The following is a 7,881-nucleotide window of genomic DNA, read 5'->3' as shown; positions in this document are numbered from 1 at the left end:
GCCAACGTGGGCAGGATCCCAGCAAAAAATTCCTTCTCGGCTCCAATCTGGGCAGCCAGCTCTCCGCCTGCACTATCGTCTTAAACCCTGGGCAGAGGGGAGGCTGAAAGGGGGGCCTTTTATAGGGGTGGCCTGGGTGGGCAGGGGGTATTGTGAGGTCGGGGAGGGGGCTTGGCTGCATTGTGACTCAGGAGATGGGCGGGGCAGCCCTCTGACCTCATGTCTAGGTTTGAGATCCTTGATAAGTTTTTTTTTAATATCAAAAAATGAATTAATTTATGTAATTATTTGTGCCGCACTTTTTCCCCAACTGGACCCAATGGCTTCTGTTGTTCTCCATTCAATCCTCACAACAGGGTTAAACTTTGTGCGCATGCCCTCTTCATTACTGTAAAACAGGATATCTTTATAGGTAGTGTGGGGGTAGGCGGGTCAATTGCCAGGAAGGGCTAGCTAGAGTCAAGATGTGATCGCACCATTATTTACCTTGACTCTAGCTAGCCCTTCCTGGCTATTAACACCCTTCCCCACATTCACACACACAAACACACACACAGACTCTCTCTCTCGACCTATATGAGGATATTCTGTTTTACCGTATCTGACGAAGTGGGCCTGCACACAAAATCACAGCCCTTGAATAACATTCTGTAGGTCTTAAAGGCACTCCTGGACTCAAACATTGGAGAACGTTAATCTACATTTCCTATTCCTCTGGGGAAGAGGTAGAAATACAGAGTCCTCAGGAAAATCAACAGAAGCAGAGTAGGCCCGGAAACAATGTCCAATGTACTTAGGCCCAGATGAGACCATGAGGGTGTTTTAGGGCTGCCCATTTGGAAGATCAGTATAGATATATGGATTACCTGTATATACATGACTGTTCAGCGTGCCCAATTATTCTCTGATAACCATTTTGTTTGCGGCCGATCCCCCCAATTCTTCTTGGAATCATACCGCTACTGATGAGGCACCAGGGCTGTCCAGGCGAGCACCCTCTGTCGGCGCACAGCAAGGGGAAGCGCAGAAATACATGTTCCATTTTTTTGCTGCCGGATCCAATGGGATATATATATCAGGACTGGGCGATCTGGAAGTGGGAAAACTTGGGCCGATCCCAGTTAGACATTCCCTACCCTTGCTTCTCCCATCCCCACACTTGAGGATCCCTTCTGTCATCTACCCTTGCAAAATGATCAACCACATAATAGATTAATAGCAGCACCTTTCCAGCTGTCTCTTTGTTCATTTAGGATTCTACCATACCAGGTTTTAGTGAGATCGGGGACAGTCTGTGTATTTGTGGGAAATGGCGTAATAAAACAGCCCGTTTTTGTATTACCTCCTTTGGATTCTTATACTTTTGCATTATTATGTGTGTTTTTTTTTAACCATTTGGACTTAGAGTGGGATGATCCAAGTCGACAAAATGTTGCTGGAACATGATTGGGAGTTTTCACCACGTGACGCTCATTGACCAGTGGGGAGAAAAAGATTTGTCAGAAACCACAGAACTTCAGAACTAGACGTTGCACTAAATCACCAGCGCTCAGAACATGGCAACGATCATAGAAAGAGAATCTTCAGGGTCCTTCTGGAAGGACACTCAGAACACAGCCAGTCCCAGGAAACCATGCCCAGGAACAGAGGGAAAGAGAAAGCCCAAACTGGAACCTCTAGATATGCAAGGCTGCTTCCTCAATGGTCCTTGCTGTTGCTGCAGCTGCTCTGGAGTTTCTCCCTGGCCGGGGCCTGCAAAGGAGTCTGCAGTTTTCCCTCAGCCAAGCTTTGGGGCTTCTCTCGGCTGCTGCAGACCAGACGGACTGGCTCTAGAAAGAAGGTAGGGGAAGTTCTAAGATTCTCCCTGGCTGATTCTCCCTCCACAGACCTACAAAGGAGTGAGCAGTTTTCCTTCAGTCAACCTGAGTCCTTGGCCAGGTCTTTTGGGCCGTGACTGAAAGGCTCCAGCTGAGTTTCCAGAAACTGAATCCGACGAAGATGGAGGTCCAGTGGCTGAGGAGGAAGGCCCAGAAGAGGAAGCAAGACGACCCAGCCTGGATGGGGTGCGAGCTTCATCCACTGTCAGGAAAGTGGGAGTGAATATCTTCATCTCTCTTACTCTGGAGGCACAGATGACTAGAGGAGAGCGGCCAGCATCTTTCCATCTAGGCCAAGTGAAGCTACTGGAGCCCCAAAGGGCCCCAGAACACCAGACCTCAGCAATCCATGCAACAATTACCTCCAGGATGGTCTCTTGTAACTCTCTGTCAAAGCCTTGCAACCACACGCCTTTGTGTGTATTCATTTTATTAACCGTCATGTGTCACCTTCCTTGCTGAATGCTGAAGTAGAGTTCGCTGAGGGTTCAGGCGGGCAGTTAGAGCCACAAATCCATTAGGTACTTGGGTGCCCCTTGTCTCCCTGACTTGGGAACACTGGCCATTCGGATAATGTTCATGCTTGTGAAGAACTGGGTGGGATTGAAGGTGGTGAGAATTGCAGTACTGATGATTAATTTGTCATCATTTCATGATTCAGGGGGTTGGGAGGGAGCCACTGATTTCTGAACATGAGATCTCCACTGCAAACGTGAGCCAATGGCCTATTGATAAATTAAATTCATTATGATCTTATTGTTTTGGGGTGTATATTTGATAAGGCTGTTTGATTTGTATAACACATTTATTAATATAGTATTGTCTCAGTACAAAATTCAACTGCAGTGAAAGGATATTTAGATACAACATGAGATCTCCACTGCAAATGTGAGCCAATGGCCTATTGATACCTAAAATTCATTATGATCATATTTTTTTGGGGTGTATATTTGATAAGACCGTTTAATTTGTATGACGCATTTATTAATGTAGTATTGTTTCTCTTTGTAGAAAATTCAACTGCGGTGAAAGGATATTTAGATACAACAGAGAGATTGAGGTATGTTTAAACTGGAGGGGGGGTACAAATATTCAAGGTCAGAATCCCACTATGGATTATTAATTTGTCAATATTTGGAGAGAGATTGGGAGTGAGCCACTGATGAAGGTTCCTGATTTCTGAAAATGGGAGTAAAGACCTCTGACATGGTTTCCGGTTGACTTTGATTTGATCTGCGACAGTCTAAACAAGGGAAAATTTTTTGACAATATTATAACCAGAACTTTATTGGCCTGCCATACTGTTAATTCTTCGCTTTGGTGGTATCTGAAGAAATTCTGATATTACAACTGATAATTGATGTAATTCTTTTGTGCCCCACCTTTCCCCCAATGTGGACCCAAAATGGCTTTCGATGTTCTGCTCTCCTAGCTTCAGTCCTGAAGAGTAGGTGTCCGTACACAGAGAACAATTCCATGGCTTTGTCAAAAAAGAACTGTGATTGGCCCAAGGTCACCTGCATGTGGGAGAGCGGGGAATCAAACCTGGTTCTCCAGATTAGAGGCTGCTGCTCTTAACCAAAGCACCACACTGACTGTCGGGTAAGATCCAGTAGCACCTTACAGGCTGTGGGTGTGAGCTTTCAAAAATCAAAGTGGCTTCATTGAAAAGGAGGATGTGAACTGGAAGAGAGCAAAGCTTGCAGGATCAGGGCCGGAAGGAATCTATGCACAGCAAAAACTAGACATTGCAGGGTTCTGGAACAACAAGGCAGACAGGCCAGGGAGCCAGACTAAAGGTGAAATATAAATCTTTAAATGAATAATAAACAAACAAACAATAATAAATAAGCAAACAGGCTCAAGCAGAATCGGAGAATACAGGAAATTCATACACTTTTCAAAGGTGACCATAAAAAAAGAACGGGGTTAAGGTGTGCACTGCACATACTTCTCTTGAGTTATCTGTGTTTAAATCACTGCACACTCCACTGGGAACGGAAAGGTGTGAATTCACTGAAAAAGAGCCAGGTGGGGGGGTCTTTACCGCCCCTCTCCACAATCCCAATCCAAGTTAGGAACTCCCAGGTACAAACATCAACAGCCCTCGTGGACTTTTGTAACTTGTGACCTCATTGTCAGAATTCCACTATGGATTATGAATTTGTCAATATTCGGAGAGAGATCGGGAGTGAGCCACTGATGAAAGCCCCCTAATTTCTGAAAGTGAGAGTAAAGACCTTGGATCTGGTTTCCTGTTAACTTTGAATGGGTCTGCGACAGGATATACAGAGGAAAAAATTTTGAAAATTTTATAACCAGAACTTTATTGGACTGCCATACAGAATGTCGCCAGAGGAAACACTTTCTACGAACACTTAACGCACCAGGTGGACTTAAAAAGATCTGGGATCTTTTTTTTTTTTAAATAACAATCATGTATTTTCAGGCACACCTTCATGGGATGTGTCCCCTTTCAGGGCCATTTCACTACAGACACCTGTGATGCTCCTGCTCTGCTGAGTGGCGCTCTTGATTTGGAAATGGGCAAACGTGAGCCAGGGGCCGATTGATACCTGAAGGTCATTTTGATCGTATTTGTCAGGATCACATCATCTCTGCCTTGAATTGTGCTTCACCTGGGTGACTCCTTCTTTTCCAAATGTGTGTTTTATATGTAACAACCCTGAACTGTCTGTGTTATAATTTCGCTTGGGAAATTACTGGGTGAGACTCTGTTATCTCCAGGAGGAGAACTGTCCACCATCGAAGGCCGAGGTGCCTCCGTTTTCACTCCTGGAGCAGAGCCCAGACTGGCACCAGTGGGAGGGGGTTTCTTCTCCCTGGGAAAATGTATGCGTTTGGGCGGGAAAGATCACTAGTAAATGTAACCGTTTTGTGTGTAGTGCTCAGATTCGACTACGAATGTCTAAGTGTCTTGATCTGCTAGCAATAAAGCTTTCGATTAATCCAGAAGTGTTGTTAGTCTGTCAGCCTTGACAATATTATTTAGGGGTGCATATTTGATAAGCCCGTTTTATTTGTAGGAGGCATTTATTGATATAGTATGGTCTCAGTACAAACTTCAACTGCAGTGAAAGTATATTTAGATACAACATGAGATCTCCACTGCAAAGTGAGCCAATGGCCTATTGATAGCTTAAATTCATTATGATCATATTGTTTTGGGGTGTATATTTGATAAACCCGTTTAATTTGTATGACGCATTTATTAATATATTATTGTTTCTCTTTGTAGAAAATTCAACTGCGGTGAAAGGATATTTAGATACAACAGAGAGATTGAGGTACGTTTAAACTGGGGGGGTACAAATATTCAAGGTCAGAATCTCACGATGGATTATTAATTTGTCAATATTCGGAGATTGGGAGTGAGCCACTGATGAAGGCTCCTGATTTCTGAAAACGGGAGTAAAGACCTGGGACCTGGTTTCCGGTTGACTTCTATTTGGTCTGCGACAGGATACACAAAGGAAAAAGTTTTGAAAATATTATAACCAGACCTTTATTGGACTGCCATGCAGACCAGGAGCATCACAGGGGTTTGTAGCCAAAGGGCCCTGAAAGGGGACACATCCCATGAAGAGGAACATGAAAATACATCATTGTTATTAAAAAAAGAAAAAGATTTATTAGATGTGGTCTCTGGAGGTTTATTACTAGGCCAAGTTCTAAGTGAGGATCAAGCAGTGATCCAGTGATCTATCAACAGGGCTTCCCAAATTTATTTTTATTCATTCATTTATTTCATTTATATATCGCCCTCCCCGGCCCCCCAATTTCTGAAAGTGAGAGTAAAGACCTCGGATCCGGTTTCCTGTTGACTTTGATTTGGTCTGCGACAGGATATACAGAGGAAAAAGTTTTGAAAATTTCATAACCAGAACTTTATTGGACTGCCACCCAGTTGATTCTTCTCTTCGGTGGTAACTGAAGAAATTCTGCTGTTAAAACTGCTATCCAGACGACCGAGGTCTGTTCTCTTTCAGAAAATGTCTCTTTTGGTGGGTTGACTCCCTGGTCCTTTTCCCTGCGGAAGACCCTCCCCTTCCCAACCCATGCCTTTCCCAGCGGCCCCCCCTCCATCCTCCACACATTATAAAATAGACAACAGCACACAATAAAGAAAGACACAGGACCACTCTAATAAGCTTAAATTTATGTTATTTTATTGGGCTAGTTTTAGATTTGTTTTAGGCCCACCTTTTAAGTCATTGGCTAGTTGCCACTCAATTCGGGGCCCCTGACCAATGAGGACAGTGCAGAGAAGGCGAAAAACCTGAGTCCGGGCCAACGTGGGCAGGATCCCAGTAAAAAATTCCTTCTCGGCTCCAATTTGGGCAGCCAGCTCTCCGCCTGCACTATCGTCTTAAACCCTGGGCAGAGGGGAGGCTGAAAGGGTGACCTTTTATAGGTGTAGCCTGGGTGGGCAGGGGGTATTGTGAGGTCGGGGTAGGCGCTTGGCTGCATTGTGACTCAGGAGATGGGTGGGGCAGCCCTCTGACCTCATGTCCAGGTTTGAGATCCTTGCTATTTTTTTTTAAATATCAAAATATGAAATAATTGATGTAATTCTTTTGTGCCCCGCCTTTCCCCCAATGGGGACCCAAAATGGCTTTCGATGCAGCTCTCCGCCTGCACTATCATCTTAAACCCTGGGCAGAGGGGAGGCTGAAAGGGTGGCCTTTTATAGGGGTGGCCTGGGTGGGCAGGTTATGGCTTCTGTTGTTCTCCATTCAATCCTCACAACAGGGATAAACTTTGTTTGCATGCCCTCTTCATTAGATACGGTAAAACAGAATATCTGCATAGTTTGTGTGTGTGTGTGTGTGTGGGGGGGTGTTAATTGCCAGGAAGGGCTAGCTAGAGTCAAGATGTGATCGCAGCATTATTTATGCATCTGGACTCTAGCTAGCCCTTCCTGGCAATTAACACCCCCCCCCCACAAACCCACACACAAACACACTCTCTCTCTCTACCTATATGAGGATATTCTGTTTTACCGTAGCTGATGAAATAGACAGGCACACAAAATCACAGCCCTTGAATAACATTCTGTTGGTCTTAAAGTCACTCCTGGGTTCAAACTTTGTTCTGCTGCTTCAGACCAACCCAGCTACCAGTCTGGATCGTTATTCAATAAAGTTTATTTAACTACACCTGTTGGTCTGCTGTCTGTCTCTTGTGACTCGGAAGCCAATGTCTTCTTGAGTGAGAAGGGGGGAGGGGGGTTCACTGCAATCCTAAATAGGAACCAGGGGGTTCCAGCAGCTCCATTTCCTGTTGGGTTCGATCTCAATCCCAAAATCTATAGATGCTGAGAAAAGGTATACCCTTGACTTCCCATTGAAGTAACATAGATAGTAAAGAGTTAACTGAAGCCTGATTTGGAGTGGAGGGAAACTCCACCCCTCAATTTTTTCTTTGTCCTGGCTTTCATCTTCCCATGTTAGTTGGAGCCAGGTAGCAAAGAAAGAAGTTCTGTTCTGCAGCTCCTGAGATTACATAGATTTATTAATTACAAAACCCATGTAATATAACGTGATTTTTTTTTAAGCCTTTTGACTTAGAGGGGGCTGATCCAATGCGACAGAATGGTCCTGGAAGATGATTGGGAGTTTTCACCACGTGACGCTCATTGACCAGTGGGGAGAAAAAGATTTATCACAAACCACAAAACTTCACAAACTGGAACGTCTAGATATGCAAGGCTGCTTCCTCAGTAGTCCTTGCTGTTGCTGCAGCTGCTCTGGAGTTTCTCCCTGGCCTGGGCCTGCAAAGGAGTCTGCAGTTTTCCCTCAGCCAAGCTTTGGGGCTTCTCTCGGCTGCTGCAGACCAGACGGACTGGCTCTAGAAAGAAGGTAGGGGAAGTTCTAAGATTCTCCCTGGCTGATTCTCCCTCCACAGGCCTACAAAGGAGTGAGCAGTTTTCCTTCAGTCAACCTGAGTCCTTGGCCAGGTGTTTTGGGCCGTGACTGAAAGG

At 44.9% G+C, this 7,881-nt stretch overlaps 1 long non-coding RNA gene across 1 annotated transcript; it reads left to right on the top strand.

The window, feature by feature from the left end:
- Positions 1-1,668: 1,668 nt before the first annotated feature.
- Positions 1,669-5,186, top strand: LOC143840593 (uncharacterized). Its single transcript, XR_013232243.1, has 3 exons — positions 1,669-1,840; positions 2,889-2,937; positions 5,137-5,186. It is a non-coding gene; the product is annotated as an uncharacterized LOC143840593 (long non-coding RNA).
- Positions 5,187-7,881: the final 2,695 nt, after the last annotated feature.

The sequence above is a fragment of the Paroedura picta genome, chromosome 6 (assembly GCF_049243985.1).
Source record: "Paroedura picta isolate Pp20150507F chromosome 6, Ppicta_v3.0, whole genome shotgun sequence".
Taxonomy (NCBI): domain Eukaryota; kingdom Metazoa; phylum Chordata; class Lepidosauria; order Squamata; family Gekkonidae; genus Paroedura; species Paroedura picta.
This window is presented reverse-complemented; position numbering and strand designations above follow the sequence as displayed.